Here is a 17130-nt window from a genome sequence, read left to right on the forward strand (position 1 = left end):
TGGTATCCAAAACATGAGACAGGATTGAAGTCAAAAACAGGCAACAGGTTCAGTACACAGCAAGGCAAAAAAAAAAAAAAAGTCAAGCTCAAGAATAACGTACAGAGCTGGAAGGAAGACACAAGGAACAATGAACTGTCAAAGGCATGGGGAAAAACAGAAGATTTAAATAACAAGAGTGATTATGATAAATGAGATACAGGTGTGGGAGAAAAACCAGGAAGAGGGTGTGGCAAACAAAGGGACAAGACACACCCAGATCCCAACCACCGACAAGAGAGTGCAGTCAGACAAACACCAAACAGACCAAAACAGAACACCAAGAAAGACCACAACATGAACACAGTTGTTGTTCATTCGGCTGCTCCCGGTTTTGTTCGGGGTCGCCACAGCGGATACAACCAGATCCGCATTGGTAATTGGCACAAGTTTTACGCCGGATGCCCTTCCTGACGCAACTCCTGTTTTACCTGGAGAAACACACACAGCCGTTGGTGTTCCAAAGCGGCCTCCCATCCAAGTACTAACCAGATCCTGCTCTGCTTAGCTTCTGAGATCTGACGGGATCAGGCTGACAGAGAGCAGACCGGCTGCCACAACATGAACACAATGAAAAGACATAAATCCCGTTTTGTTTTTTTTCCCAAGATGGCGCTGTTGAAGCAGCAGCCTGTTACTTCAGCTCTGCTCCCTCTTTTCCTACTTTCGCTATTTTTAATACTTTTTAATGGTGCTTATTTATTTTTATTTGCAGTGGGTGGTACGCTGTGCAAGTATGCACATGGGAAACCCACTTTTGTTACTCTTGTGATTATTTTTATGATGCTCTCTGCACTTTTCAAGGAAGCACGGGGAAGTCCCTTTGTCTGCAGCTCCGGACGTCCCATTGTTTATAGCCGGGATCAGCTGCTTGGACTATGAGACTCAATGCACAGTGGGCCGGGTCCCCACTACGCTGAGCACCCGGACGCACCTGCAGACATTCGGAAGAAACATAGGGACTGCAGGGGCGGCTGGACAAAGTGGAGAAGGACTTATATTCCGTCTGTGGTCATGGGGAATGTAAGATCTCTCCACAACAAGGCCGAAGAGCTATCAGCGCTAACCCATTTCCAGAGGCTGTATAAAGGCTGCAGTCTCATGTGCTTCACGGAGACGTGGTTGGATGAACATGTACCGGACTCTTTAATTAACATGGACGGCTTCACACTCATCCGCGCTAACAGGACACTAGCAGAGAGCGGAAAAAAGAGAGGAGGGGAGCTCGCTGTTTATGTGAACGAGAAATGGTGCAGCGGGTCTCATATTCACGTGAAGGATCAGATCTGCTCCTAGGACGTGGAGCTACTCGCAGTGAGCATGAGGCCGTACTATCTCCCACGGGAGTTTGGAAGTGTGATTACTCTCTGCGCGTATATTCCTCCCTCTGTGGACGCCGCCGCTGCTGCCTGTGAGCGGATTCACAGCACAGTCACGCGGCTGCTGACGTAACACCCACGCGCGCTCTTTCTCATCACCGGAGACTTTAATCACGCCTCCCTCTCCGCCACCCTCCCCACATTCACCCAGTACGTCACGTGTAAAACCAGGGACAATAGAATACTGGACCTTTTTTACGCTAATGTGGAGGACGCTTACACCTCCGCCCCCCTCCCCCGCTGGGGCGCTCTGATCACAACCTCATCTATCTGCTCCCCCAATACACACCCAGAGTGAGAAGAGAACCAATACACAAAAGGTCAGTGAAAGTCTGGACTGAAGAGGCCACTGAGAGGCTGAAAGACTGCTGCAGAACCACAGGCTAGAGCATGTTTCAAAACTTTTATGGTGAAGACATCAATGGCCTGACCCAGTGTGTCACTGACTACGTGAACTTCTGTGTGGAGAGCACTGTGCCCACCCGGAGGATACGGTGCTTTCCCAACAACCACCCCTGGGTGACCCCCGAGCTGAAGGCCCTGATGAACCAGAAGAAGAGGGCTTTCAACTTGGGAGACAGAGAGGAGCAGTGTAGAGTCCAACAGGAGCTCCAGTGGAAGATCCGTGCAGCCAAGAAGGTGTATGGAGGGAAGATGGAGGAGCAGCTGGCCCAGAACAATGTCAGAGACGTGTGGAGATGCCTCAAGACCATCTCCGGATTTGTGCATGGTGCCAGCAGGACTGCAGATGGGATTCTCGGTTCGCAGAGGAGCTAAAAAGCTACTTTAACCGTTTTGGCTCCTCCACACCTGCCCCCCGCCTGCTCCCGGCTCCCCACGTCTTCAGCAGCCAGCCCTCCAGTCCCTCTGACCCACTACCTTCTACCCCCTGGTCACCTTCACTGCACCCCGGACCTCCTCCCACCCGCGACTGTAGCACCAGCCCACCTCAGCTCCTCTCCTCCTCTCCAGTAGGTAGATGACAGCATCATCTACCTACTGCAACGAGTGCTCACCCACCTGGAGACCAACGGGAGCACTGTGAGAGTCATGTTCTTTGATTTCTCCAGCGCTTTTAACACTATCAGACCGGCACTGCTGAGGGGGAAGCTGGAGGAGGCAGGTGTGGATGGACACCTTGCTGCCTGGACCATCAACTACCTCACTGACCGCCCACAGTATGTACAGCTGCGCGGCTGTCAGTCTGAGGTGGTAAGGTGCAGCACCGGGGCCCCCCAGGACACCGTCCTCTCACCTTTCCTCTTCACCCTCTACACCTAGGACTTCACCTACAACATAGACAGCTGCCACCTCCAGAAGTTCTCTGATGACTCCGTCATTGTGGGTCGCATGTCTGAGGGGAACGAGCTGGAGTACTGGTCGGTCATCACAGACTTCGTGGACTGGTGTGAGCGCAACCACTTGTGTCTCAACATCAGTAAGATGAAGGAGATGGTGATCGACTTCAGGAGGAAACCACCACCTCACCCACCGGTGAACATCCAGGGGGAAGACATAAAGACTGTGGACAGTCTCAAATACCTGGGTGTTCACCTCAACAGCAAACTGGACTGGACTCACAACACCGACACCCTGTACAAAAAAGGTCAGAGTTGCCTCCACCTCCTGAGGAGACTGAGATCCTTTGGAGTGAGCAGGCCTCTGCTTAAGACCTTCTACAACTCTGTTGTAGCCTCAGCTCTCCTCTATGCTGTCGTCTGTTGGGCCCCGGGCAGCACACAGCGGGAGAGAAAGAGTCTGAACAAGCTGGTCAGGAAGTCCAGCTCTGTCCTGGGCTGTCCTCTGGACTCTCTGGAAGAGGTGGCTGAGAGGAGGGTGTTAACCAAGCTCAAAACCATCATGAACAACTCCACTCACCCTCTGCACCGGACTGTAGTGGAGCTGACGAGCTCGTTCAGTGACAGGATGAGGCACCCTCAGTGCAAGAAGGAACGATACTGCAGGTCGTTCCTCCCTGCTGCTGTCAGGCTGTACAATAACACTGTGAAATAACCACATGCAATAATATGTTCACAAATCATGTGCAATAAAAACTCGTTTACAAATCCCAGCACTGATGTCACCTTACCACATCTAAACTCCACTTCACATATTGTAAAGATGTTCCTATCTCCCTTTCAATCCCAATCATGTTTATATATATATATGCATAGTATATGTGTATAGGTATGTGTGTGCATATGGATATGCGTGTATGGGTGTATGTGTATATGCATATGTATACATATATACACATGTATATATGTATACAGGTATGTACGTGGGTGTATATGTATATATATATATATACACACACATACGCACGTGAGTGCGTGTGTATATATATATACATACATATTCTATTTCTACCTCATTTCTTATGTCTTGTACTGTTACAAGTATTATTATTGCTTATCTTTGCACACGCTGTTCGATGAACATTTTCCTCTACTTGCATCCACCTTGTGTGTTTTCTTAAGAGCTGACGTAACGTGACTGTGAGATCAATAAAGTTTATCTATCCATCTATCTTCTACAACCACCCACATGGCACAGCCAGAGCCCAGACCTGAATCCAATTGAACATCCGTGTAAAAATTTGAAAATGACTGTAAACCAACGCTCCCCATCCAACCTGATGGAGCTTGAGAGGTGCTGCAAAGAGGAATAGGCAAAACTGCCTAAAGATAGGTGCACCAAGCTTGTGGCATCAAGACTTGAGGCTTTAATTGCTGCCAAAGGTGCATCGATAAAGTATTGAGCAAAGGGTGTGAATATTTATATGCATGTAATTTCTTCATTTTTTATTTTTAATAAATTTGCAAAAATTAACAAAAAAATCATGTTGTCATTGTGGGGTGTTGTGAGTAGAATTTTGAGGGAAAAAATTTATTTAATCCATTTTGAATAAGGCTGCAGCATAACAAAATATGGAAAAAGTTAAGTGCTGTGAATACTTTTGGGGTACACGGTACTTATACATTGAAATAAACAGGGGTGCAAATAAGTGGTACTTACTCATTGTGCTCGTGTGTGCTAAACATCATTGATGTGTGTGTGTGTGAGAGAGAGAGAGAGACTGGGTGAATGTTAGGCATCATTCTAAAGCACTTTGTGCTTCTGATTCAGATAAAAAAGTGCTATATAAATGCAGTCCATTTACCATTCCATGTTACAACCTATGTAAATAGTATGACTGCACTCATAAAAAAACATTTTTGTATATATATATATATATATATATATATATATATATATATACACACACACACACACACACACAGAGGTCTGTCCATAAAGTATCGTACCTTTTTATTTTTTAAAACTATATGGATTTGATTCATATGTTTTCACGTCAGACAAGCTTGAACCCTTGTGCGCATGCGTGAGTTTTTCCACACCTGTCGGTGACGTCATTCGCCTGTGAGCACGCCTTGTGGAAGGAGTGGTCCCGCCCCATTGTCGGATTTTCATTGTCTGGAAATGGCGGAATGATTTGGGGTTTTTTTCCATCAGAATTTTTTCAGAAGCTGTTAGAGACTGGCATCTGGAAACTATTCGAAAAATGTATCTGGCTTTCGGTGAAAATTTACGGGCTTCACAGAGAATAAGGTCTGGTAGTACAGCTTTAAGGACCCCTTTAAGGACGCTCAGCGCGCCGCGCTGCGAGCTGCGATGACACGGCACAAGCCACTGGACCATTTCTGAGCTGATGGCTCTGTGGATACGAGACCGTCGTGTGCTCTTTCTCTGGTTATCACAAGAGCTGGACATCAGCCATTTTCCGGCAGATTTCACTTTTAACAAGAGATTTTGTCATGGAAAGCCGCGCGGAGGCTTCGCGCGTCACGACCGATTCGCTTTGGAAGCGAGACAAAGGAACACCTCCGTTTCGGCGTGTAAGAGGACAAGTTTGGCCGAGATAGACATGTCCAATCTTGTCCTCTGTAGGCCTATAGAATAGATTCGTGATTTTGGGTGCAATTTTGTTATTTAAGCTATTTGTTTGTTTGCCTACACACTTAATATTGTAAATAAAGTGTTAAATTATTCAGCATTATGTCGTCATATGTTATGTATTATGCTGTACTTGTGCGTCTAATGATATGAGTGGGTTAGGGGGTGATGGTGGTGAGCAGGGGAGCCGGGGGGGTGTGGTATTGTCCCTACCAAAGCTGAGACCAAACCTACGCCCTTGTATATATATATATATATATATATACACACACACACACACACACATATATATAAATCCACTTATTCTCAATGCTAATATTCATTAAGCCTGCAAGAATGATTGATTTCAAAATTGATAAAGTGTTGATTATTTTCTTGATCAGTTGTTAGGTTTTCAAATTTCTTGTTTTTCTCACTGCCCAAAGATAATTCAGTTTACTGCCAGACAGGACCAAAGCAGGAATACAAAAAAAAAAATCTGCAATCAAAGAATTTAGATATAAAAAAGACTCAAATCTTTTAATCAGTTATAAAAAAAAAAAGTTGTAGATTAATTTAATAGTCGATTAATCGTTGCAGCTCGAACATTAACTCAGGAGATGGTCATACCAGGACAATGCAGATACATTATCTCACAGGTCATGTAAATAAGTAACTGACGATAAATCTGTCGTTTTTGTGACCATCGAGAGCGATTTGATGTTATTTTGATGCGTGAATGATGGAGCATAAAATGTCACAGCTTCATCAGACCAACACATGAAAAAACCTGAATAATGAACAGCTTATGGGACTTTGATTTTGGAACCTTCACGCATGCAGGCAGGACAGCAGAGATTAAAAAAGGCGTCCTGTCGGTCAGGCACCGACACTCGGCGGGGGGAAGAAGGAGAACCACGCGGCCGGACTCCACTTCAAACAGCGGCCGGGAAACACAACCCAAACTGCCGCCTGTCGGCACAAAAACCCCGCCGAAATCACGCCGCGTCGCCAAGTTGCCGGGAATTCTAGTTGGTATATTCAATATTAAAGCAAATCCCCCCCATTTTAACCCCGCGAGTTCTCGGTCCCAAAACGGACCATACCACAAAAAGCGACGCTATAGGAACTCGGGCATTCCGCGCGCCGCTACATTAGCGCCGCGGTCACACCGCCGCAGCGCAAGGCCGCCGTGGACACAAGCAACAACAGCACAACACACGGACGACGACTCGACCGTGTGGTGTTTAACAGGAACGTTTTTAATGCGGTAAATGTCCGAATTGTGCGAGTAGACCCACCCGTGCCCCGAGTCTACTTGAGCCCAGCCTGAATGTCTGGTGCAGAACAAGGAAGACTCGGCTCCATTTTGGGTGGGACTAAACAACAACAACCATATCGGAAGAGACCGCACGAAAAAAGAAATCTTCTACGGGTAAAAATGCAATGAAACGATCCGTACGTTTGATTTATACTGAGAGAAAGACTACAGAATAGTCGAGCTGCAGAAGCGGGCCGTGAAGTAATCCCCAGTTTTCTTAGATTTCGTGTAAAAAGATCGAGGGTTCTTACCTCAGAATGGTAGCTGCAGAGATGGCTGCATTGCATATATTAACATAATCTGCCTAGCAACGCCGGAAGAGCGTAGCCTCCGATTGGTAGTTGTTTAGCAGGTGGCAAAACTATTTGAAAATATTTTGTGTACGTACAAAACATAATTGTTAAAAAAATTAATACATACGCCAGCATGATCAATAAAATACCATGATTGTAACTTTTTTGTAACATTCTCAAAAAGGAACAGCAACAACATACACCTGGTTTTCAGTTTTCCCCCAATCAAAATCTTCCCAAATACATAAAACAAATCACACACTACTTTGTAAACTGACATCCTACAGTGTGAACCTAAAACACAAGAACTAAAACGAAGGCACAGAGGAGTGTTTTGGGAAAAAAAGAGACAACGATCAGAGTATTGCACGATTAGAGCCCAAGTGAGTTTAAATTTCTCAGGGTGTATTCTTAGTGAAAATTAGATTTTCTCAAATTTAGGAAAAATACTAAATCCCTCATCCACAGAGAAGGATTTGGAGCATGGGGAGATTTCCAGTCTATTAGACTGTTTTTCAGAATTGAAATGGCAATTACAGTTTTTTGCTTACTTCTTAAAATTCTATCTTTTTCATCCTGGACAGAGAAAATGCACAGCCAAGCAGTGGGTTATCAATCAGTTTTTTGTTTTTTTTTTGTTTTGTTTTTTTTTTTCAGTTTACAAAACTATTGGCCTGGATTTAGCTGCATAGATTTGTGTGTGGATTGCGAACAAAATTGGCTCATATTCACTTAGCATCTGCAATATGCATGAAACATGGTTGTATGAGTCGGCTGACACCCGCACACGTCCGCAATTATCCGCAGAGGCACGTTTCCAGGTTTTTCCATTTCCAGGATTTTTGAGCTGCACAAAATTTTGGCTGTGGATGTCATCCGCCTTACATACTCCATACATACACAATACATACACAAACATACTCAATCTATGCGCTGTATATTCGCCGTCATCTGCTGATATCCGCAACTAACAGGGATTTGCGGCTTGGCAGCGGACTGAGACAGTGTGTAAAACGGATATTTTGCATGTCTGTCATGTACACATCATGAACTAAAATAAGTTGTAGCGACTGCATACAGACTGGCCACGAATAAAGCGTTTTTATTATGTCTGCTTTGCATCTGATTTGCGGCGGATGCAAATCAGATCAAATCAAATCAATTTTATTATATAGCGCCAAATCACAACAAACAGTTGCCCCAAGGTGCTTTATATTGTAAGGCAAAGCCATACAATAATTACGGAAAAACCCCAACGGTCAAAACGACCCCCTGTGAGCAAGCACTTGGCGACAGTGGGAAGGAAAAACTCCCTTTTAACAGGAAGAAACCTCCAGCAGAACCAGACTTAGGGAGGGGCAGTCTTCTGCTGGGACTGGTTGGGGCTGAGGGGAGAGAATCAGAAAAAAGACATGCTGTGGAAGAGAGCAGAGATCAATCACTAATGATTAAATGCAGAGTGGTGCATACAGAGCAAAAAGAGAAAGAAACCCTAACTATAAGCTTTAGCAAAAAGGAAAGTTTTAAGCCTAATCTTAAAAGTACAGAGGGTGTCTGTCTCCCTGATCTGAACTGGGAGCTGGTTCCACAGGAGAGGAGCCTGAAAGCTGAAGGCTCTGCCTCCCATTCTACTCTTACAAACCCTAGGAACTACAGTCTGCAGTCTGAGAGCGAAGCACTCTATTGGGGTGATATGGTACTATGAGGTCCCTAAGATAAGATGGGACCTGATTATTCAAAACCTTATAAGTAAGAAGAAGAATTTTAAATTCTATTCTAGAATTAACAGGAAGCCAATGAAGAGAGGCCAATATGGGTGACATATGCTCTCTCCTTCTAGTCCCTGTCAGTACTCTAGCTGCAGCATTTTGAATTAACTGAAGGCTTTTTAGGGAACTTTTAGGACAACCTGATAATAATGAATTACAATAGCCCAGCCTAGAGGAAATAAATGCATGAATTAGTTTTTCAGCATCACTCTGAGACAAGACCTTTCTAATTTTAGAGATATTGCGCAAATGCAAAAAAGCAGTCCTACATATTTGTTTAATATGCGCATTGAATGACATATCCTGATCAAAAATGACTCCAAGATTTCTCACAGTATTACTAGAGGTCAGGGTAATGCCATCCAGAGTAAGGATCTGGTTAGACACCATGTTTCTAAGATTTGTGGGGCCAAGTACAATAACTTCAGTTTTATCTGACTTTAAAAGCAGGAAATTAGAGGACATCCATGTCTTTATGTCTGTAAGACAATCCTGCAGTTTAGCTAATTGGTGTGTGTCCTCTGGCTTCATGGATAGATAAAGCTGGGTATCATCTGCGTAACAATGAAAATTTAAGCAATGCTGTCTAATAATACTGCCTAACGGAAGCATGTATAAAGTGAATAAAATTGGTCCTAGCACAGAACCTTGTGGAACTCCATAATTAACCTTAGTCTGTGAAGAAGATTCCCCATTTACATGAACAAATTGTAATCTATTAGATAAATATGATTCAAACCACCGCAGCGCAGTGCCTTTAATACCTATGGCATGCTTTAATCTCTGTAATAAAATTTTATGGTCAGCAGTATCAAAAGCAGCACTGAGGTCTAACAGAACAAGCACAGAGATGAGTCCACTGTCTGAGGCCTAAGAAGATCATTTGTAATCTTCACTAATGTTGTTTCTGTACTATGATGAATTCTAAACCCTGACTGAAACTCTTCAAATAGACCATTCCTCTGCAGATGATCAGTTAGCTGTTTTACAACTACCCTTTCAAGAATTTTTGAGAGAAAAGGAAGGTTGGAGATTGGCCTATAATTAGCTAAGATAGTTGGGTCAAGTGATGGCTTTTTAAGTAATGGTTTAATTACTGCCACCTTAAAAGCCTGTGGTACATAGCCAACTAATAAAGACAGATTGATCATATTTAAGATCGAAGCATTAATTAATGGTAGGGCTTCCTTGAGCAGCCTGGTAGGAATGGGGTCTAATAGACATGTTGATGGTTTGGAGGAAGTAACTAATGAAAATAACTCAGAACAATCGGAGAGAAAGCGTCTAACCAAATACCGGCATCACTGAAAGCAGCCAAAGAGAACGATACGTCTTTGGGATAGTTATGAGTAATTTTTTCTCTAATAGTTAAAATTTTATTAGCAAAGAAAGTCATGAAGTCATTACTAGTTAAAGTTAAAGGAATACTCGGCTCAATAGAACAACACTCAATAAGCGTTTGGGAACTAAGGACACTAATTGTGAGTGTCATGATTGGGTTTAAAAGGAGCATCCCCAAAAGTCTCAGACATTCACAAGCAAAGCTGGGGTGAAGATCACCACTTTGTGAACAACTGCGTGAAAAATACTCCAACAGTCTAAGAACAATGTTTCTCGATGTTCAATTGCAAGGGATTTAGGGAGTCCATCATCTACAGTCCATAATATAATCAGAAGATTCAGAGAATCTGGAGAACTTTCTACACATAAGCAGCAAGGCCGAAAACCAACATTGAATGTCCGTGACTGTCGATCCCTCAAGCGGCACTGCATTAAAAACCGACATCATTGTGTAAAGGATCTTACCATGTGGGCTCAGGAACACTTCAGAAAACCATTGTCAGTTAGTGAAAAGTGAAAGCCATACATCAACAACATCCAGAAATGCCACCGCCTTCTCTGGGCCTGAGCTCATTTGAAATGGACAGACGCAAAGTGGAAAAGTGTGCTGTGGTCTGATGAGTCCACATTTTAAATTGTTTTTGGAAATCATGGACGTCGTGTCCTCCAGACAAAAGAGGAAAAAGACCATCCAGATTGTTGCCAGCGCAAAGTTCAAAAGCCAGCATCTGTGATGGTATGGGGGGGGGGGTGTTAGTGCCCATTGCATGGACAACTTACACATCTGTGATGGCACCATCAATGCTGAAAGGTACATCCAGGTTTTGGAGCAACACACGCTGTCATCCAAGCAACGTCTTTTTCATATCACCCCAATAGAGCGCTTCGCTCTCAGACTGCAGGCTTACTTGTAGTTCCTAGGGTTTGTAAGAGTAGAATGGGAGGCAGAGCCTTCAGCTTTCAGGCTCCTCTCCTGTGGAACCAGCTCCCAATTCGGATCAGGGAGACAGACACCCTCTCTACTTTTAAGATTAGGCTTAAAACTTTCCTTTTTGCTAAAGCTTATAGTTAGGGTTGGATCAGGTGACCCTGAACCATCCCTTAGTTATGCTACTATAGACTTAGACTGCTGGGGGGTTCCCATGATGCACTGAGTGTTTCTTTCTCTTTTTGCTCTGTATGCACCACTCTGCATTTAATCATTAGTGATTGATCTCTGCTCTCTTCCACAGCATGTCTTTTTCCTGATTCTCTCCCCTCAGCCCCAACCAGTCCCAGCAGAAGACTGCCCCTCCCTGAGCCTGGTTCTGCTGGAGGTTTCTTCCTGTTAAAAGGGAGTTTTTCATTCCCGCTGTCGCCAAGTGCTTGCTCATAGGGGGTCGTTTTGACCGTTGGGGTTTTTCTGTAATTATTGTATGGCTTTTGCCTTGCAATATAAAGTGCCTTGGGGCAACTGTTTGTTGTGATTTGGCGCTATATAAATAAAATTGATTTGATTTGATTTGATTCACGGACGTCCCTGCTTATTTCACCAAGACAATGCCAAGCCACATTCTGCACGTGTTACAACAGCGTGGCTTCGTAGTAAAAGAGTGCAGATACTAGACTGGCCTGTGATATTTCAAAACTCACTCCTCAGCACCTCAGTCAGGCTACAAAGAATGTTCATGAGACTACAAAAGTATAGTTTACAGGTCAAGTACAAGTCAGGCAAGGAGATGCATATAGCTGATTCGCTAAGTAGAGCATTTCTGAAAGAGCACCATGAGGAACTCCTTGATGAAGAACTTGAGGTCAACCTTGTCACTCACCAACCCCCAGTATCAGTGCTAACGCTGCAGGAGTTCAAAGAGGCAACGTAGGAGGATGCTGAGTTAAGACCAGATGCAAATGCGATTCAGAGAGGTTGGCCAGATAAACAAAGACAACTTCCAGATAAAACCAAACAGCACTGGACATTTAGGGGAGAGTTGTCATATGAATGAGAGGCCAGTTCAGACCATAAAGAACCTGCTGAGGAAAGCACAGACAACAAAAACAGAAACAATACTTTGACCAAGGAGCCAGAACACTCTGTCAGACCTACAAGAGGGTGAAAATGTGAGGATTAGACAAGACAAGTGGGAGCCAGCCACTGTGATAAAGAAACACGACCAGTCGAGATCCTACATAGTTAAAACCCAAGTGGACAAGTGTACAGGAGGAATCACAAACACCAGAGAGACTTCAGTTCCAGTGACACCACATCTGGGCACCCATATCATGTGCAACAAGACACTCCGCCAAGCGCTGATCCTCTCAGCCACACTCCAGACTGTGCTACGTCCAAGAGTAGTGGCAGACCATACTGTATCCATGACCAGCACCATAAAAACAACACGCTGTGGAAGGCCTGTGAAAGTGTCACAGGGTTATCAGGACTAATTAGAAAAACAGGTTCATGGATAATAATAATTGTCAGACTGTCTTGGATGGAGTCCAAGGCTTGGTTAAAGTTTTGTGAAGAAAAAAAAACAAATCTGTTTTGGTTTAAATGTTGTGAAGTGACGCCTGTTGTGCACTTACGGCGATGCTTTCAACTAATAGCGAGCATAAGGTGGCGAATGAAATTGTTATGGTAAGTTAGTCTCGCAGGAAGTGTAAGAGGTTGTTCACACGGTGCTGTCATGTTCAAATCTGGTTTGGTTCAACCTGTCATGTACATATTCAAATTAATGTAACACTATTCGTGGGGAAGAGAGATGTGGTGTATTGCAATGTTAAAAGTGCATTACTTAGTTGTCCACTGGGGTCTTGTGTCATTACTGTGTGTTTGGTTTGCACTTGTTGGAACGGCCCTTTTTACCACAGTATGACACAACTGTGAACCCAAAACATCAACGTGTAAATATCAAACAATTTTCCTCGGTCATTCCTGCGCATTCGTTTATTGAGAAGAAAAGACTCGGACTCAGACCATTGCTCAGTTTGACCTTGTCACAGTTTTAATTAACAGGCTGAGTCAAATTGTAATAACAGAAGTTCTGGTGGGTTCAATACAGACCTGACAGAGTAAAGCTATAGCCCAGTAAAGAACCTCGCTTATTGCTTCTACCTTTCTTTTGTACAATTCTTGATCCCTCCCTAAACTGACATTGCATGACTATCTTAGACGTTGTCCTGTCGGATTGGTCTTCAGGGCTGCCTTCTTGACAAGCGCCTTCTAACACTTTTCTCCGGCATTACCTAAGAAAAAAGTTATGTGTGCACTCAACAGATATTCACATGACTCGCGGTTTTATCTGACCTTGCTAACTAAAACCAACAATTTTCTCATCTACTCTCCCGCACCTGAGTTTCACATTCCTGTAACACAAACATATTTTTACACAATGAACTGTTCTTTCAGCATATCTACTTAGCAACAGCATAGCAACCGCATGGCAACAGCAATAAAGGTCAAATCAGGTCACAGCACTTAAACAATGGTCACATAGAAAAATGAGAAAAACATAACAAAACTAGTTCAAACAGCATATCATGAAAATAAACAGCTAGCCTTAGCACAAACAAGTATGATCATATCTTCACACTGCAGAATAAAAGTTGTGAGACCTCGATGTTGCACAATAAAGAAGCAGTTGTTTGTTTACATCTTTGTTTACAAACATTAATGTTCAAATGCTTCTTAAATAATTTTATTTTAACTGACTTATATTAACTTGTTACATTTAATTATGATTTTCATGTAAAAAAAAACAAACATTCAAATATTTGTTGTATATTGGGGCATGTTATCACTATTTTTCTGGGGATAGTTTCACACATATTAAAGTATAATATTTCACACATAGTGTGACTAAACACTGCAAACATGGCCAAACAATAACAGATGAAAGGGTCAGTGGCTGTTCTCTCCTCTGTGCAGCTTACAGACTGCATGTTAGTGTTGCCAAATCTCATAAGAGAAACAAGCAACCACTTCTATGAAAAATTCCTGTGTGTGTGTGTGTGTGTGTGTGTGTGTGTGTGTGTGTGTGTGTGTGTGTGCATGTATGTGAGCAAACGAGCTTGCATCACAGCAATCTGAGTCATATCAAAACACTGAGGAAAGAAAGTGTTCTTTACAATCATTCAATTTGAAAAAAAAAAATACAGAATAGACTGTGGTGTATTGAAACAGACTTATTGTTTGATAGTCTGTAGGTGTGATGAACCATCTACACCTACATAGGGCTCTCAGGCGCCAGGATGTCTGCCTGACAGAAGTGAGCGAGACAAGATGAGCGAGACAGCAGAGTGTAAAAGCCTGTTGGTTGTTCCCAAAATGTAATCATGTTGCTATTTCCTGTGAAATCTTCGTTGTTCTTCAACCAGGATGAACCACACATTTATTTCTGTGATACACAACAGAATTTGGTGACAAGGATGGGAACATTCCTGGCGGAGAAAAGTCCAGCTGAACACTGAATTCCATTGAGATGAAGACGCACGTGGTAATGGTGGCGGCATTTGCTTTCGGGGTCACCAAAGACCTCAGGGTTGACAAGGTGGAGATAGACTCTGAGGCATATGTGGAATGACTGGAACAGTTCTTCCTGACAAAGAATGTTTGGAGAAGAAAAGTCCAAGGCTGTGGTTTTGACAGTTGTTGGAATAAAACACCATGCACTGTTGAGAGACTTATGCGTTAGACAAAGAAGCATGACATTTTTTGCACATCTTCTCAGGCTAAGTCTGTCTTTGATCATCCTGGAGCTGATCAATAGGTGAGCCTTTGCCATTCTGGTTATTCTTCTATCCATTTTGATGGTTGTTTTCTGTTTTCTTCCACGCGTCTCTGGATTTTTTTGTCCATTGTATGGCATTGGAGATCATTGTAGATGAACAGCCTATAATTTTTTTTGCACCTGTGTATAGGTTTTCCCCTCTCCAATCAACTTTTTAATCAAACTACGCTGTTCTTCCGAACAATGTCTTGAATGTCCCACTTGCCTCAGGCTTTCAAAGAGAAAAGCATGTTCAACAGGTGCTGGCTTCATCCTTAAATAGGGGACACCTGAATCACACCTGTTTGTTCCACAAAATTGACGAACTCACTGACTGAATGCCACACTACTACAACCCCTGGCAATAATTATGGAATCACCGGCCTCGGAGGATGTTCATTCAGTTGTTTAATTTTGTAGAAAAAAGCAGATCACAGACATGACACAAAACTAAAGTCATTTAAAATGGCAAATTTCTGGCTTTAAGAAACACTATAAGAAATCAGGAAAAAAAAAATTGTGGCAGTCAGTAACGGTTACTTTTTTAGAGCAAGCAGAGGGAAAAAATATGGACTCACTCAATTCTGAGGAATAAATTATGGAATCACCCTGTAAATTTTCATCCCCAAAACTAACACCTGCATCAAATCAGATCTGCTCATTAGTCTGCATCTAAAAAGGAGTGATCACACCTTGGAGAGCTGTTGCACCAAGTGGACTGACATGAATCATGGTTCCAACACGAGAGATGTCAATTGAAACAAAGGAGAGGATTATCAAACTCTTAAGAGGGTAAATCATCACGCAATGTTGTAAAAGATGTTGGTTGTTCACAGACAAACTCTGGACCAAATACAAACAACATGGGAAGGTTGTTAAAGGCAAACATACTGGTAGACCAAGGAAGACATCAAAGCGTCAAGACAGAAAACTTAAAGCAATATGTCTCAAAAATCGAAAATGCACAACAAAACAAATGAGGAACGAATGGGAGGAAACTGGAGTCAACGTCTGTGACCGAACTGTAAGAAACCGCCTAAAGGAAAGGGGATTTACAAACAGAAAAGCTAAACGAAAGCCATCATTAACACCTAAACAGAAAAAAACAAGGTTACAATGGGCTAAGGAAAAGCAATCGTGGACTGTGGATGACTTCAGTGATGAATCTCGAATTTGCATTGGGCAAGGTGATGATGCTGGAACTTTTGTTTGGTGCCGTTCCAATGAGATTTATAAAGATGACTGCCTGAAGAGAACATGTAAATTTCCACAGTCATTGATGATATGGGGCTGCATGTCAGGTAAAAGCACTGGGGAGATGGCTGTCATTACATCATCAATAAATGCACAAGTTTACGTTGATATTTTGGACACTTTTCTTATCCCATCAATTGAAAGGATGTTTGGGGATGATGAAATCATTTTTCAAGCTGATAATGCATCTTGCCATAGAGCGAAAACTGTGAAAACATTCCTTGCAAAAAGACACATAGGGTCAATGTCATGGCCTGCAAATAGTCCGGATCTTAATCCAATTGAAAATCTTTGATGGAAGTTGAAGAAAATGGTCCATGACAAGGCTCCAACCTGCAAAACTGATCTGGCAACAGCAATCAGAGAAAGTTGGAGCCAGATTGATGAAGAGTACTGTTTGTCACTCATTACGTCCATGCCTCAGAGACTGCAAGCTGTTATAAAAGCCAGAGGTGGTGCAACAAAATACTAGTGATGTGTTGGAGTGCTCTTTTGTTTTTCATGATGCCATAATTTTTTCCTCAGAATTGATTTTTTTTTCTCTCTCTCTGCTTGGTCTAAAAAAGTAACCATTACTGACTGCCACATTTTTTTTTCCTGATTTCTTATAGTGTTTCTTAAAGCCAGAAAGTTGCCATTTGAAATGACTTTTTTGTGTCATGTCTGTGACCTGCTTTTTTTATACAAAATTACACAACTGAATGAACAGCCACCGAGGCCGGTGATTACATAATTTTTGCCAGGGGTTGTATTATTGTGAACACCCCATTTACTTTTTTTTTTTTTACTAATAGCCCAATTTCATAGCCTTAAGAGTGTGCATATCATGAATGCTTGGTCTTGTTGGATTTGTGAGAATCTGATACCTTGTTTCCCATGTAACTAAGAAATATACTCAAAACCTGGATTAATCCTTTTAGTCACACAGCACTACTATTATTCTGAACACTACTGTAAATGGATGCCTGCCTCAGAGAGAGGACCTGTTGGTTGTTCCCAAAATGTAAAAGTTGCTGGTTCCTATGAAATCTTCATTGTTCTTCAACCAGG

At 42.8% G+C, this 17130-nt stretch overlaps 1 protein-coding gene across 1 annotated transcript in view; it reads right to left on the minus strand.

Annotated features, from left to right (window-relative positions):
* Positions 1 to 7081, minus strand: part of prdm10 (PR domain containing 10) — a 69188-nt gene extending 62107 nt beyond the window's left edge. Inside the window, exon 1 of the mRNA XM_034168497.1 lies at positions 6927 to 7081. The gene's annotated coding sequence lies outside the window, so the exon portion shown is untranslated. The remainder of the gene's footprint in view (positions 1 to 6926) is intronic.
* Between the last annotated feature and the right edge of the window lie 10049 nt (positions 7082 to 17130).

This window comes from Thalassophryne amazonica, chromosome 4, assembly GCF_902500255.1.
Source record: "Thalassophryne amazonica chromosome 4, fThaAma1.1, whole genome shotgun sequence".
NCBI lineage: Eukaryota > Metazoa > Chordata > Actinopteri > Batrachoidiformes > Batrachoididae > Thalassophryne > Thalassophryne amazonica.